Source organism: Triticum aestivum, chromosome 3A (assembly GCF_018294505.1).
Source record: "Triticum aestivum cultivar Chinese Spring chromosome 3A, IWGSC CS RefSeq v2.1, whole genome shotgun sequence".
NCBI lineage: Eukaryota > Viridiplantae > Streptophyta > Magnoliopsida > Poales > Poaceae > Triticum > Triticum aestivum.
In genome coordinates this window covers 548,909,055-548,927,307 of record NC_057800.1, presented here as the reverse complement: position 1 = coordinate 548,927,307, position 18,253 = coordinate 548,909,055, and positions in this window count along the sequence as shown.

Below are 18,253 nucleotides of genomic sequence, written 5' to 3'. Positions count from 1 at the left end.
CTCTAAGTCGTGCTTCAACACGTGGGAGATATAGCCGCATCGAGGGTGTTACAGCGCGCCCCCTTCCTTGTGGGCCCCCTGGCAGGCCTCCAGTGCCTATCTTTTGCTATATGGTGTGTTTTGACCTAGAAAAAATTAGAAGGAAGTTTTCGGGACGAAGCACTGTCGTCTCAAGGAGAAACCCGCACTAGTACGTGTCGGTGCTATACAAACAGTTTTTAACCCCTTTCCACGACGGCATTTGGAACCGTCGCCTAGTGAGTGACGGCGATAGGGGGTCCTTCCCACACGACCCAGAAATCATCGGGGATAGGGACCCTATAGTACTCCTACTCATTTCTGCTAGCATTGCCATCGCAGTGGGTATTCTGTGGTGCTATGTTTATGATGTGCGGCCCATCACAAATGGTTCACTATTAAGAAGATTAGCTAATCGTCGTACGAGTGTCGGACACGATTACAAAGCGTCGGACCATTGTAACATCATCATACACGACAACTATCGCGCACACTATTCTATGGTGCAACGTTTACGATGCATACTTCATCAGAAACAGTTCATGGTTGTGAATCATGTACGATAAGGCAACTAACACAAACGTTTAGTTTGCCCACACCGTTTGTGACATTGTCTGACATCGCACACGCTTTGCAAACGGCAACAGTGTGCATGCTTGCACACATTTCCTCTCTGTGAACCATCTCGGATTATGGTGTATATCACAAATGTTTGTGTTTTACCAACCGTTGTGCCGTAACGACCTGGAGGGCGTAATTTCACCGTAATTTAATTGCTGCTATTTCAAATTGTATCGGATTTGAATTTGAATTTGAATGTATGCTACAGCTTTATTCATATCCACCAGGTTCAAAAAACCAATGCATTATTCGATTCATAGATACATATGTTCAAGAATTACATAAGAACCAAATAAAGAATGATGAATCACAATTGTATACTTGTACTATTAAATACGGTAAAGAAAGAGGTGAAATACATTCTGGTTGCTAAACAAGGTGAAGCGGAATGCCCATATTGTGCCCTCCTCCATGCAGAAGGCACGCACGACTCTAGTCCAACCCCTTGTGATGGCCGACCACCCATCCTTCACGGTCTTCATGAAAACTTCTGACTAATCATCGTGTTTTGGTAGAAATACTTTAACCTTGCATGCCCACCAATCATGTAGTTTGAGAGGTAATCTTGAGTAAACTGCTTTCGCAACCACCGCAAAGGAAAAGGATTCAGACATTGCCATCTAACACAACTCATTATGGGCAGTAAAAAGAAGGCTGCAAAGTTCTTACTTACCATCCTGTAATTCACTATTGTCTTGGATAAAGTGTATACAAATAGTTTAATTGCCATCTTTGGACCCATTTTACTAACAATCTTTATCAGCTTCCTCACTTGATGCCGCTTCATCGATATCTCATTGCCCCATATGCAGAAAGGGTCGAAGCGTGGATATTTACCAATGTCATATGTACCTAAAAGCACCAAGTTAATATTAGAAGCTAAACAACAATTGCACTATGATGTAGTACAACACTCTTTTATAGTACTCCCTCCGTTCCTAAATATTTGTCTTTCTAGCGATTTCAACAAGTGACTACATACGGAGCAAAATGAGTGAATCTACACTCTAAAATATGTCTATATACATCTATATGTGGTAGTCCATTTGAAATCTCTAAAAAGACAAATATTTATGAAGCGATCCGCCCTCAAACGGTCAAATATCTGTGTATAGCTGTCATCCCTGGATCGGTAATGCTGACACACACAATACTTGAAGGATTTATAACAGAGTTCAATCACACACTTATTACATCGAATGTCTCAAAGAGAGTACCTATTACAATAATATGGCTGAAGGCCATCTAATGAATATAACAGCGGAAGGCTTCGAAGGTAAAATGAGTCCATCAACTCCAAAGGCATAGCTGAGTGCAAGACAATGACATAGCGCACCTTACTCTTCGTCCGAAAAGTCTGCAACATAATATGTTGTAGCCCGAAACGGGTCAGCACATGGAATATGCTGGCAAAATAACACGGTATAGCAATGAACATGTAGCAGCTATAACTATATGCATATTTGGCTAGTGGAGGCTTTATGGTTATTTTTGCAGAAAGCTATTTTTCCCTACAACAAAGGAATAAATTTTTATTTAACTACAAATTTGTTGAAAACATTAAGAAGTTTCCTCCAAATCAATCCCAAATTAAGTAATCATCAACCCAACAATTAATTTAATTAACAGAGTGACGAGATCAAATCAATAATTCAAGTGCCAGATACTCAAGATGTTCATAACCGGGGACACGGCTAACCATGATTAGTTTATACACTCTGCATAGGTTTGCGGACTTTTCCCCACAAGACTCGATCTCCTCCATTGGATTTCACGCACTACATGGTGTTTGAGAAATGGACTACCGAGACACAATCTTTTAGAAGCATTAACTCTTTACTCTGGGTAGACAATACCACCTACATCCCCTGCATCTGCTAGCCTACCACTTAAAGAGGTCACACAACTTACTCAACTATGCCAGAGCCCATAATGGCTTGTGGCTGCACACGGAATTTTCTAGCATGAATAATCTTACGATCCCTTTGAGCTTGGGTGGCAAAACATAGGATGATCACACGAGTACTCCGGGATATCCCAGGACAACACTAGATTGCTCCGGGTGCCCAGACAACCACTGGGTGCTCCAGGGTGCCTCAACCAATCCACCCAGATGTGTATTAAAGTAGCTACCTTAAGTTTAACCATTAATTAAAACCCTCACATATGTCATGAATCACTCAAACCCAAACCACGTCTACGAGCATAGCATGGCAATATAAGCATAACGTAAAAGTAACTCCTAGGGTTTGAATAAAGATAATAGGTTCTACCTCATCACTATTTCGCAATAACCACAAGTATTCAAGTCCTAACCATGCAGTGTTTGAGGATTGAGACTAATGCATAAAAACTGGGTAATAAGGGGGTATGATCAAAGTGTTACTTGCCTTGCTGACGATCTAAAAACCCTAGTGACTCGTAGTAGCACGCTTCGCACTCTGAAAAATATATCGCAAACAAACGATAGCATAGATTAGCACTCAAACAATAGATTCAAATGTAAAGTCAATAGAAAAGATCCAAATCGAAAGTTCAAGAGAAGAGCTTCGATTTGCTAAAAAATCAATCGAATCGGAGCTACAAAACTTAAACTGCGGCCAAAAGAAGTTCAAATTCAAATCTGCTTGCAACCAAATTTTAAATTGTCAAAATCATATTCAAGTTGTTTAACTCGAAAGAGGGGTTTGATACGAAGATTTTGGCGTTGGTTTCACTGGATTTGGACAAACGAGCAAAAAGTTGCGAGCGATTGAAGATCATGGGCTAATCTATGATAAAAATAATCATGGATAGGTCCCTGGTAGAAAAATAAAATAAAAAGAAAAACACTAATGAATGAACGTTCACTAATGGGCGAGTGTGTTCGCTAACAGGGACGTTCGGGTGAACGTTCGCTAATTAGCGAAACCAAAAAAAAACTAATCGATCTAACGGAAAAAAACTAGGGCGACGATTTTGTCGGTTTTTTACCGGTTCTTGAAAACCGGCGGTCGGCGGAGAGATCCGGCGGGACGGGCGGCTTCGGTGACGGCAGCGTAATTCGGCGGGGCGGCGAGGTCCAGCGACGGCGGCGCAAGGCGGCGACATGGCTGCGGGCGGCGGCGGTATGCGGCGTGACAGCGAGCGGGCGGCGGCGGCGGCTGCATGGGCTAGTGGCGGCTGCGGTGGTGCGACGGCAGGGTGGGGAGGGTGGCGGGGCCTCGGCCCTATTTAAAGAGGCCGGGGGCTTGCGCGAGGGGCCGACGCGGGGTGGAGTCTGACTCAGACTCCTCCTCGGCGTCCATCCCACGCACGGCGGTGACAGGAGGAAGCCGGCGGTGCTGTGGCTTCGGCCCGGCTCGGCTGGGCCTTTGGCCCAGTCGGGCGGAAACTTTTATCTAAATAAATTCCGCCGAAGAAAAAAATCGTAATAAAATATAAAAAACTAAAAATGCCAAGAATAATTTTCACCGTCTAAATAAAATATTTAGAGCAAAGTGAACATGTTTCTGGCCTAAAAATACAATTTTCAAAAATGCATATTTTTCTAATTCAAATAAAATATATATTTGATTTTATAATTTTACCTCCAATATTCCCCTCTTTTTGAAGAACTCATATTATCTTCCCTCTCTTATTTTTAATATTGGAAATAATTGGAGAGAAAAATATTAAAATCAAAATGATCCCTCTTTTCCAATTTGAGAAAAAGTCAAATATGATAATAAATGAAATCCCCAACTCTCTCCTTGGATCCTTGAGTTGCTTATGATTTCTAGGATCACAAACAAGATGCAATTAAAATATGATATGCATATGATGACCTATGTATAACATCTAAATTGAAAATTGGGATGTTACAAACCTACCCCCTTAAGATGAGTCTCGCCCTCGAGATTCGGGTTGGATAGAAAATAGGTGTGGGTGGTCTTTCCGTAGGTCTTCTTCTCGCTCCTAGGTGGCTTCCTCCTCGGTATGGTGGCTCCACTTAACTTTGCAAAACTTGATAACCTTGTTGCGTGCTACTCGGCTGGCAAACTCAAGGATCTTGACGGGTTTCACCTCGTAGGTTAGATCACTCTCCAACTGTATTGCTTCTAGGGGCACTGTATCTCTCAGAGGAATATTGGCCACTCAGTATGGCATTTCGTCAACTGGGAAACGTGAACACATCGTGAACTCCAGACAAACCTTCGGGTAACTCCAACTTGTAGGAAACCTCTCCCATACGTTTCAAAACTCGGTATGGTCCTACAAATCTCGGGGCTAACATTCCCTTAACTCCTCGGAGTGGTGACACACGAAGATACACTCGATCTCCAATTTCATAGACTACCTCCTTGAGTTTAGTATCTACATAACTCTTCTGCCTGGACTGGGCTATCTTCAGTCTATCTCGAATCAACTTGACCTTCTCTTCGGACTCCTTAATTAAATCCGGTCCAAACAACCGACGGTCTCCAACTTCATCCCACATTAGCGGTGTCCTGCATCTCCTTCCATACAAGGCTTCAAAAGGGGCCATCTTCAAACTAGCCCGATAACTGTTGTTGCATGAGAACTCTGTGTAAGGTAAATTTTCATCCCAACTAGATCCATAATCTAGCGCACAAGCTCTTAACATGTCTTCCAGAATCTGATTAACTCTCTCTATCTGTTCATCGGTCTGCGGATGAAAAGTTGTACTGAACTCTAGCCTGGTACCCAAAGTCTGGTGCAACTGATTCTAGAACTTCGAACTAAATTGTGTTCCTCTATCTGATACGATGGTCCTTGGAACTCTGTGCAGACATACGATCCAGGTCATATATACATCTTGGCCAACTTCGCACTCGTGTAAGTGGTTTTCACTGGGATAAAGTGAGCTACCTTATGTAACACCCACAATGCGGCTATATCTCCCACGTGTCGGAGCACGACTTAGAGGCATAACCGCATAGTAGGCATGTCACAAGAGGGGTAATCTTTACACATCCCATGTACTGAATAAGAAAGGGATAAAGAGTTGGCTTACAATCGCCACTTCACACAATACATAAATATAGCATACATCATCCAGAAAACAATCAAGGTCCGACTACGGAACCAAACTAAAGAAAGACAACCCCAAATGATAGATCCCCAATCGCCCCAACTGGTCTCCTCTACTGATCATCCGAAAAAGACACATAGTAACGGCCCGAATCCTCATCGAACTCCCACTTGAGTTAGGTGGCGTCCCCTGCACTGGCATCATCGGCACCTGCATCTATTTGGAAGTATCCGTGAGTCATTGGGACTCAACAATCTCACAGCCTCGCGATCAAGACTATCTAAGCATAAAGGTAGGAAAAAGGGGTAGTGAGGTGGAGCTGCAGCAAGCACTAGCATATAGGGTGGCTAACTTACGCAAAAGAGAGCGAGAAGAGAGGCAAAGCACGATCGAGAAGCTAAAATGATCAAGAAGTGATCCTGAAGCTACTTACGTTCAAGCATAACACGAAACCGTGTTCTCTTCCCGGACTCCACCGAAAAGAGACCATCACGGCTACACACATGGTTGATTCATTTTAATTAAGTTAAGTTTCAAGTTTTCTACAATCGGATATTAACAATTTCCCATCTATGCATAACCGCGGGCATGGCTTGCGAAAGTTCAAAACCCTACAGGGGTGTCCCAACTTATCCCATCACAAGATCTCACGGTCAACGAAGGATATTCCTTCTCCCAGGATGATCCGATCAGACTCAGAATCCCAGTTACAAGAAATTTCGACAATGGTAAAACAAGACCAGCAAAGCCGCCCGAATGTGCCGACAAATCCCGATAGGAGCTACACATATCTCATTCCTAGGGCACACCGGATGAGCCAGGCGTCGGGTTGGCATAGACCTTGGTTGCCCAGGGGCACCGGACATCGCTCAGGTTGGACCAACACTTAGAGAATCACTGGCCCGGGGGTTTAAAATAAATATGACCCTTGAGTCCGTGAAACACAAGGGAAAAAGGCTTAGGTGGCAAATGGTAAAACCAAGGTTGGGGCTTGCTGGAGGAGTTTTATTCAAGGCAAACTGTAAGGGGTTCCCATAACACCCAACCGCGTAAGGAACGCAAAATCAAGGAACATAACACCGGTATGATGGAAAACTAGGGCGGCAAGAGTGGAACAAAACACTAGGCATAAGGCCGAGCCTTCCACACTTTACCAAGTATATAGATGCATTAAAGTAAACAAGATATAATAATGATATCTCAACAATATCCATGTTCCAACACGGAACAAACTCCATCTTCACCTGCAACTAGCAACGCTATAAGAAGGGCTGAGCAAAGCGGTAACATAGACAAACAACAATTTACTAGGAAAGGTGGGTTAGAGGCTTGACATGGCAATATGGGAGGCATGATATAGCAAGTGGTAGGTATCGCGGCATAGGAATAGACAGAGCAACTAGCAAGCAAAGATAGAAGTGATTTCGAGGGTATGGTCATCTTGCCTGCAAAGTTCTCCGAGTTGACGAAAGCATGATCCTCGTAAGCGTACTCAACGGGTTCCTCGATCACGCACTCGTCTCCCAGCTCTACCCATGACAAGAACACAAGCAAAGGAAACAACAATCAACCATGGTGCAATGCGCAAGCAACATGATGCAAAACATGGCATGATATGCGGGATGTGATATGTAATGCATATGCGTGCTTCGGAAGGGAAAGAATGAACCAGACATCAACTTGAAAAAACCAAGTGCGTCGCTGGAAAGATGAGTTGATTTCAGTCGAAATCGATATAAAGATCACCGGGATCGGATGCACGGTTTGCAAATGGCAAGCAAAACAAGAATGGCACAATTCTTCGATTAACAACACGATGCCATCTAGAATGCAACAAGAAACTAAGCTACTGCACTCCAACGTCGTAGCAACAAAGCATAGGGCAGTCATCTACTCAAGATGCTTGACAAAAGATGAACACTGACCTGTGGGTAAATCACAAAAGAGCAGGTTCAAACAAGCATGGCAAAAGTGCAAAGGATAACAGCATCACAGACTTGGTGAAAATAACAACATGCCAGGAATTAACATCAGGAAGACATGTTTAGAGAAAGATAAAAACATGCTACAGGAACATATCATATCAAAACAAGGCATGGAATGAATCTAATCAAAGCATAGAACAAAAGTCCCTTACTGATCAAGAGCCAAAAAGGCACAGAAGATATTATGGCACCCATGTAAACATAGCAAGTTCCCTTAACAGATTCAAACTTAGCAGAAAAATGAGCATGGCATAAACAAAATTATGAATGCCTCTTTGCGAGCTCGATTCACTCATCACAAAGCATTGCATGACAAACTAAGCATACTACCGGCAAGAAGACAGGAACATATCATATGCAGTACACAACAATTGTAGCAAAAATGACAAATGCTCATACTCTGCTAAGAATCAACACCTAACAATTTATAGCACGCTTGCATCAACGATTTAGGCATCAAGATGGACTCAAACAAGCATGTCACAATGGAACAAAATGAAGATCACATCATGATGAACATTTTCATATATCATGCATGCAAAACAGATCTATGGATGAGGAGTTATGGCATGACGAACATGGCCTGAAATTGTAGCAGAAAAGGACTTAGAGAGAATTTTGGACCTCCAGATCTAGGGTTCTTCGTGCGCAGGGATCGAGGTTGGATGGGAATCTCGCCGGAATTGACGCTGTGGTGGCCGGAGAAGCGAGGGAAGGCCGGGCGAGGCGGGTCCGGGCCGGATCTCGCCGGATCCAGTCGGATACTATCGTGGGGCGCTGCAGGGAGGCGACGCAGGCGACGGGCGGCGGGGTCAGTGATGGAGGCGGTGGACGGCGGCCGTACGGCGGTGTGGCACACGCTGGCGGCGGCGTCGAGCGGCGGAAGGCGCCGGGCGGTGCGCAGCCGGGAGGAGAGGCGGCGGCGGGGCGCGGCCCGGTTGGCGCATGGGAGGGCCGGCGGCGAGGGGGCAGCGGGCGCGCCACGAGGCAGGCCGCGATTTGATGGTGGCGGCAGCGCGGACGTGTCCGACTCGGAGGACGTGTCCGGCAGCGCGAGGAAAGAGAGAGCTAGGGTTAGACCCGAAATTTCGGAGGATATCACATATATATAGGTAGGGGGAGGTAGGAGTGTCCAAATGGAGTGCAGTTTTTGGCCACGCGATCGTGATCCAACGGCGGAGGACATGGGATAGGTCCGGATGAGTTATTGGTCCGTTTTGGAGGGGTGTTGGGCTGCAACACACCCGAGGCCTTTACGGTTCCCCGGTTAACCGTTGGAGTATCAAACGGACTCCAAATGGCACGAAACTTGACAGGCGCTCTACCGGTGGTGTACCAAGGCCGCTTGGCAAATCTCGGTCCATTCCGAGAATGTTTAACACCTGCTCATGAAAAGAGACAAAAGGGGGTGCTGGAGGACGTAGGAGTGTCGGATTGCAAAACGGACAACAGGGAAAATGCTCGGATGCATGAGACGAACACTTGTGCAAATGCAATGTAGATGATTACATGATATGAAATGCATGACATGAACAAAATGCAAAACGAAGACAAGACCCAACCACGAAGGGAAAATAATAACTTAGAGCCGAAAATGGCAAGAGTTGGAGTACAAATATGGTAAGTTACACACAGGGTGTTACAACACTCCACCACTACGAAAGGATCTCGTCCTAAGATCTAGGACTGAAAGAACTCCGGATATTCGGAACGGAGGTGGTCCTCGCGTTCCCAGGTGGCTTCTTGGTCGGAATGATGTGACCATTTCACTTTCAGGAATTTGATAGACTTGTTGCGAGTCTTGCACTCAGTTTCTTCAAGGATAGCAACGGGATGCTCATGATAAGACAGGTCTTCTTGGAGTTCAATCTCTTCGAAAGTTGATGGTGCGGTCAAGAGTCTTGAAGCACTTGTGAAGCTGAGACACGTGAAACATGTCGTGCACCTTTGTAAAGTTGGATGTAAGCTCAAGTTGATAGGAGAGGTCGCCTCTTTTGCCAATGATCTTGAAAGGACCCACGTGTCTAGGGGCAAGCTTACCTTTGATACCGAAGCGATGAGTACCTTTCATTGGAGAGACGCGGAGGTAGACATGGTCTCTGATCTCGAAAGCCAAGTCACGATGCTTGCTATCATAGTAACTCTTCTGGCGCGATTGCGCGGATTTGATATTTTCACGGATGACTTTACACATTTCTTCACCTTCTGTGATTAAGTCATTGCCAAGAAGTTGGCGCTCACCAGTCTCTGACCAATTAAGAGGAGTACGACACTTTCTTCCATAGAGAATCTCGAATGGGGCCTTGCCCGAGCTTGCTTGGAAGTTGTTGTTGTAGGAGAACTCGGCATATGGAATACAATCTTCCCACTTCATACCGACAGAAATGACACAAGCCCTGAGCATATCTTCAAGAATTTGATTGACTCGCTCGACTTATCCACTAGTTTGAGGATGAAAGGCTGTGCTGAAGCGAATGTTGGTGCCCATGGCCTTCTGAAAGGAGTCCCAGAACTTAGAAGGAAAGATGCTCCACGATCTGAAGATATCAACTGTGGAATGCCGTGCAAAGAGACAATCCTGGAGGTGTATAGCTCTGCCAACTGAGCTGATGTGATAGATTCTTTGATAGGAAGAAAATGAGCCACTTTTGCAAGCTTGTCGATGACAACAAAGATAGCATCATTTCCACGTTTGGACTTGGGAAATCCAGTTACGAAGTCCATCTCAATATGATCAAACTTCCATTTTGGAATGGGAAGAGGTTGGAGGAGACCAGCTGGTCGTTGGTATTCTGCTTTCACACTTCTATAGACATCACATTCATTCACGAACTGAGCAATTTCTCGATTCATTCGAGTCCACCAATAGGACTGCTTGAGGTCATGGTACATCTTTGTACTACCAGGATAAATGGATAGAAGGGAATTGTGAGCCTCGTTCATGATGACTTTATGTAGATCACCCTTAGGAACCACAATTTGATCCTCAAAGAATAGATTATCTTTGTCATCAAGGCGATAGCTCTTGTACTTGGGTTGGCTCTTGGCAATCCCATTTTTCACCTTCTTCACCATGGCATCAAGAAGTTGTGCCTCACGAGTTTGATCTTCCAAAGTAGGAGAGACTTGGAGATTGGCAAGAAATCCTTGAGGAACAACTTGGAGATTCATCTTGCGGAAAGCTTCACAAAGGTCCGGTTGAAAGGGCTTGAGAATCAAACTGTTGCAGTAAGCCTTCCTGCTCAAAGCATCTGCAATGACATTGGCCTTTCCTGGAGTGTATTCAATACTCGGATTGTACTCTTGAATCATTTCAACCCAACGAGTCTGCCTGAGGTTGAGGTTGGGCCGAGTGAAGATGTACTTGAGGCTCTTATGATTAGTGAAGATGTCCACTTTCCTTCCCAACAAGAGATGTCTCCATGTCAAAAGAGCATGGACAACTGCCGCCAACTCGAGGTCATGAGTGGGGTAGTTCTTTTCGTTGGGCTTCAACTGGCAAGAGGTATAAGCCACAACTTTCTTCTCTTGAATTAACATAGCACCGAGACCTTGTAGGGAGGCATCACAGAAAACTTGGAATGGTTTGGATTCATCAGGAGGAGTCAGAACTAGAGCTGTGACTAACTTCTCCTTGAGGGTGTTGAAAGCGATGTCACATAAAGGCGTCCAGACATACTTGACATGCTTCAGGAGGAGGTTGGAAAGAGGCTTCGCGATCTTAGAGAAATTCTCAATGAATCTTCGACAATAGCTTTCAAGCCCAAGAAAGTTGTGTAGCTGCTTCACATTCTGAGGCGGTTCCCAATTCACAATTGCAGACACCTTCTCAGGATTAATAGCAATGCCCTTGGCGGAGATGATATGGCCAAGGTAGAGAACCTCATCGAGCCAAAACTCACACTTCGAAAACTTCGCATAGAATTGATGTTCTCTGAATTTGTCCAGCACCAATCTCAAGTGTTTGGCATGATCCCCCTTGTTCTTGGAAAAGACCAAAATATCATTGAGATACACCAAGATGAAATCATTTGTGTAATAGTTGAAGATGAAGTTCATCATGCGAGAGAACGTTGGAGGAGCATTGACAAGGCCGAAAGACATGACAGTATATTCATAAGAACCATAGCTTGTTCTGAATGCTGTCTTGGGAATATCTTGTTCACGAATGTGAATCTGATGATAACCCATACGGAGGTCAAGCTTGGAGAAAACTTGAGCACCTTTAAGTTGCTCGAAAAGCTCATTGATGTTGGGAAGTGGATACTTGTTCTTAATTGTATTCTTGTTCAATGGGCAGTAGTCGACACAAAGTCGGTCCGTGCCATCCTTCTTCTTGACAAAAAGAACACCACAACCCCATGGAGAAGAACTCGGTCAGATCAGACCCATACGCTCTTGTACATCGAGTTGTTTCTTTAGCTCCTTCAACTCTTCTGGTCCAAGCTTGTAAGCACGTTTGCAAACAGGTTCCATGCCTGGCTCAAGATCGATGACGAATTCAACTGGCCGGTGAGGAGGCATTTCTAGAAGCTCTTCTAGAAAGACGTCTTGATATTCACAAACGATTGGAATCTGAGACATGGCATTCAACTCGCCCTTCTCATTGAGAGACAACATTCGAATGGTATCATCACGAGCGGCATAGATGATCACATCCTCAGACGAGTGTGTCAATTGAATCTACCTGGCAGCACAATCAAGATGAGCCTTGTGCTTAGAAAGCTAGTCCATGCTGAGAATTAGATCAATATCCGAGTTACCAAGAACAATTGGAGAGGACAGAAATTTATAGTCACGCATCTTGATAGAAACATTTGTAACCATTGAGCTTGCATTCATGAATTTACCCGGAGAGACAACTGATAACTGCCTGGGCAAAATCTTGGAAAAGCAACACATGCTTCGATGCAAATGGTCTTGAAATGAAACAATGCGACGCACCAGTATCAAAAAGGAATTTTGCAGGAATGTCATTAACAGGAAGATTACCCATGATCACTTCTGATACCAACTTGTAACACTCATGATGCGGCTATATCTCCCACATGTCGGAGCACGACTTAGAGGCATAACCGCATAGTAGGCATGTCGCAAGAGGGGTAATCTTTACACATCCCATGTACTGAATAAGAAAGGGATAAAGAGTTCGAGTTGGCTTACAATCGCCACTTCACACAATACATAAATATAGCATACATCATCCAGAATACAATCAAGGTCCGACTACGGAACCAAAATAAAGAAAGACAACCCCAAATGCTAGATCCCCGATCGCCCAACTGGGCTCCTCTACCGATCATCCGGAAAAGACACATAGTAACGGCCCGAATCCTCGTCGAAGTCAACTTGAGTTCGGTAGCGTCCCTTGCACTGGCATCATCGGCATCTGCATATGTTTGGAAGTATTTGTGAGTCACGGGGACTCAGCAATCTCACACCCTTGCGATCAAGACTATTTAAGCTTAAAGGTAGGAAAAAGGGGTAGTGAGGAGGAGTTGCAGCAAGCACTAGCATATAAGGTGGCTAACTTACGCAAAAGAGAGCGAGAAGAGAGGCAAAGCACGGTCGAGAAGCTAAAATGATCAAGAAGTGATCCTGAAGCTACTTACGTTCAAGCATAACACGAAACCGTGTTCTCTTCCCGGACTCCGCCGAAAAGAGACCATCACGGCTACACACACGGTTGATTCATTTTAATTAAGTTAAGTTTCAAGTTTTCTACAATCGGATATTAACAAATTCCCATCTGCCCATAACCGCGGGCACGGCTTTCGAAATTTCAAAACCCTGCAGGGGTGTCCCAACTTAGCCCATCACAAGCTCACATGGTCAATGAAGGATATTCCTTCTCCCAGGACGATCCGATTAGACTCGGAATCCCGATTACAAGACATTTCGACAATGGTAAAACAAGACCAGCAAAGCCACACGAATGTGCCAACAAATCCTGATAGGAGCTGCACATATCTCATTCTCAGGGCACATCGGATGAGCCAGACATTTGGTTGGCATAGACCCTGGTTGCCCAGGGGGCGCCGGACATCGCTCAGGTTGGACCAACACTTAGAGAAGCACTGGCCCCGGGGTTTAAAATAAAGATGACCCTTGAGTCCGCGAAACCCAAGGGAAAAAGCTTAGGTGGCAAATGGTAAAACCAAGGTTGGGCCTTGCTGGAGGGGTTTTATTCAAGGCGAACTGTCAAGGGGTTCCCATAACACCCAACCGCATAAGGAACGTAAAATCAAGGAACGTAACACCGGTATGACGGAAAACTAGGGCGGCAAGAGTGGAACAAAAGACCAGGCATAAGGCCGAGCCTTCCACCCTTTATAAAGTATATAGATGCATTAAAGTAAACAAGATATAATAATGATATCCCAACAATATCCATGTTCCAACACGGAACAAACTCCATCTTCACCTACAACTAGCAATGCTATAAGAGGGACTGAGCAAAGCGGTAACATAGCCAAACAACGGTTTGCTAGGAAAGGTGGGTTAGAGGCTTGACATGGCAATATGGGAGGCATGATATAGAAAGTGGTAGGTATCGCGGCATAGAAATAGAGCGAGCAACTAGCAAGCAAAGATAGAAGTGATTTCGAGGGTATGGTCATCTTGCCTGCAAAGTTCTCTAAGTTGACGAAAGCTTGCTCCTCGTAAGCGTACTCAACGGGTTCCTCGATCACGCACTCGTCTCCCTGCTCTACCCAAGGCAAGAACACAAGCAAAGGAAACAACCACAGTGCAATGCGCAAGCAACATGATGCAAAACATGGCATGATATGCGGGATGTGATATGTAATGCATATGCGTGCTTCGGAAGGGAAAGAATGAACCAGGCATCAACTTGGAAAAACCAAGTGCTCCACTGGAAAGATGAGTTGATTTCGGTCGAAATCGATATAGAAATCACCGGAATCGGATTCACGGTTTGCAAATGGCAAGCAAAACAAGAATGGCACAATTCTGCGCTTAACAGCACGATGCCATCTAGAATGCAACAAGAAATTAAGCTACTGCACTCCAACATAGCAACAAAGCATACGACAGTCATCTACTCAAGATGCTTGACAAAAGATGAACACTGAGCTGCGGCTAAATCACACAAGAAGAGGTTCAAACAAGCATGGCAAAAGTGTAAAAGATAACAGCATCACAGACTTTGTGAAAATAACATGCCAGGAATTAACATCAGGAAGACATGTTTAGAGCAAGCTAACAACATGCTACAGGAACATATCATAGAAAAACAAGGCATGTCATGAATCTACTCAAAGCATAGAACAAAAGTACCTTACTGATCAAGAGCCAAAAAGGCACAAAAGATATTATGGCACCCATGTAAACATAGCAAGTTTCATTAGCAGATTCAGACTTAGCAGAAAACCGAGCATGGCATAAACCGAATTATGAAGGCCTCTTTGCGAGCTCGATTCACTCATCACAAAGCCTTGCATGGCAAACTAAGCATACTACCAGCAAGAAGACATGATCATAAGGCTAACCATGGAAAGAACAAGTTAATAGCATTCTTGGATCAACTACAACAACCATGGCAAAATTGATTAACATGTAAACAATCTGCCAGGAACATTTTATAGCAAAAGCAGAGCAAGATTAAGTCATGCTAGGGCACTCCATAAATGCAAACAGGAGCATTGATGGATAGAGCGCAACAATATGTCCAAATCATCATTACTGAAGATACTCAAACAAAGCATCGATCTCTCTGTAGCAACATGAATACATGGCATAAAAATAACAGCAGGGAAATGACTTCGTGAAATCCCAAGTCCCTGAAATCAGCAATATCACGAGAGCTACTTTGATTGCTTGTTCTACTCACCACGAAGTTCACAAAAATACATGGGATACACCCCTGTAAGATGGCATGGCATAGCCCAAAACACATGTAGAGCTCAAGTCCATATGCAACACACAACAATTGTAGCAAAACTGACAAATGCTCATACTCTTCTAAGAATCAGCACTTAACATTTTATAGCACTCTTGCATCAATGATTTGGGCATTAAGATGGACTCAAACAAGCATGTCATAATGTAACAAAATGAAGAGCACATCATGATGAACATTTTGATATATCATGCATGCAAAACGGATCTACGGATGAGGAGTTATGGCATGATGAACAGGGCCTGAAATTGTAGCAGAAAAGGACTTGGAGAGAATTTTGGACCTCCAGATCTAGGGTTCGTCGGGCACGGGGATCGAGGTTGGACAGGAATCTCACCGGAGTTGACGTTGTGGTGGCCGAAGAAGTGGGGGAAGGCCGGACGAGGCGGGTCCGGGCCGGATCTCGCCGGATCCGGCCGGATCCTGTCATGGGGCGCTGCGGGGAGGCGACGCTTGCGACGGGCAGCGGGGTCGGCGATGGAGGCGGCGGCCGGACGGCGGCGTGGCGGACGCTGGCGGCGGCGTCGAGCGGCAGAAGGCGTGGGGCGGCGCGCGGGCCAGGAGGAGAGGCATCGGCGGGATGCGGCCCGGTCGACGCGCGGGAGGGCCGGCCACGGGCCAGGCAGGCCGGCGGCGCGGGGGCAGCGGGCATGCCATGTCGCAGGCCGCGATTTGCTGGTGGCGGCGGCGCGGCCGCGTCCGACTCGGACGGACGTGTCCGGCGGCGCCAGGAGAGGGAGAGCTAGGGTTAGACCCGAAATTTCAGAGGAGATCACATATATATAGGTAGGGGGAGGTAGGAGTGTCCAAATGGAGTGTCGTTTTCAGCCATGCGATCGTGATCCGACGTCGGAGGACATGGGATAGGTTTGGATGGGTTATTGGGCCGTTTTCGAGGGGTGTTGGGCTGCAACACACCCGAGGCCTTTACGGTTCCCCGGTTAACCGTTGGAGTATCAAACGGACTCCAAATGGCATGAAACTTGACATGCGGTCTACCGGTGGTGTACCAAGGCTGCTTGGCAAATCTCGGTCCATTCCGAGAATGTTTAACACCCGCTCACGAAAAGAGACAAAAGGGGGCGCCGGAGGACGTAGGAGTGTCGGTTTGCAAAACGGACAACGGGGAAAATGCTCGGATGCATGAGACGAACACTTATGCAAATGAGATGCACATGATTACATGATATGAAATGCATGGCATGAACAAAATGCAAAACGAAGACAAGACCCAACCACGAAGGGAAAATCATAACTTAGAGCCGAAAATGGCAAGAGTTGGAGTACAAATATGGTAAGTTACACATGGGGAGTTACAACACTCCACCACTATGAAAGGATCTCGTCCTAAGATCTAGGACTGAAAGAACTCCGGATATTTGGAATGGAGGTGGTCCTCGCGTTCCTAGGTGGATTCTCGGTCGGAATGATGTGATCGCTTCACTTTCAGGAATTTGATAGACTTTTTGCGAGTCTTGCGCTCGGTTTCTTCAAGGATAGCAACGGGATGGTCATAATAAGACAGGTCTTCTTGGAGATCAATCTCTTCGAAGTTGATGGTGCGGTCAGGAGTCTTGAAGCACTTGCGAAGCTGAGACACGTGAAACATGTCGTGCACATTTGTGAAGTTGGATGGAAGGTCAAGTTGATAGGCGAGGTCGCCTCTTTTCCCAATGATCTTGAAAGGACCCATGTATCTAGGGGCAAGCTTCCCTTTGATACCGAAGTGACGAGTACCTTTCATTGGAGAGACGCGGAGGTAGACATGGTCTCCAATCTCGAAAGCCAAGTCACGATGCTTGCTATCATAGTAACTCTTCTGGCGCGATTGCGCGACTTTGAGATTTTCACGGATGACTTTACACATTTCTTTAGCTTCTGTGATTAAGTGATTGCCAAGGAGTTGGTGTTCACCAGTCTCTGACCAATTAAGAGGAGTACGACACTTTCTGCCATAGAGAATCTCGAATGGGGCCTTGCGCGAGCTTGCTTGGAAGCTGTTGTTGTAGGAGAACTCGGCATATGGAATACAATCTTCCCACTTCATACCGAAAGAAATGACACAAGCCCTGAGCATATCTTCAAGAATTTGATTGACTCGCTCGACTTGCCCACTAGTTTGAGGATGAAAGGTTGTGCTGAAGTGAATGTTGGTGCCCATGGCCTTCTGAAAGGAGGCCCAGAACTTAGAAGTAAAGATGCTTCCATGATCTGAAGATATCAACTGTGGAATGCCGTGCAAAGAGACAATCCTGAAGGTGTATAGCTCTGCCAACTGAGCTGCTGTGATAGATTCTTTGATAGGAAGAAAATGTGCCACTTTTGTAAGCTTGTCGATGACAACAAAGATAGCATCATTTCCATGTTTGGACTAGGGAAATCCAATTATGAAGTCCATCTCAATATGATCAAACTTCCATTTTGGAATGGCAATAGGTTGGAAGAGACCAGCTGGTCGTTGGTATTCTGCTTTCACTCTTCTGCAGACATCACATTCATTCACGAACTAAGCAATTTCTTGCATCATTCGAGTCCACCAATACGACTGCTTGAGGTCATGGTACATCTTTGTACTACCAGGATGAATGGATAGAAGGGAATTGCGTGCCTCGTTCATGATGACTTTACATAGATCACCCTTAGGAACCACAATTAGATCCTCGAAGAATAGAGTATCTTTCTCATCAAAGCGAT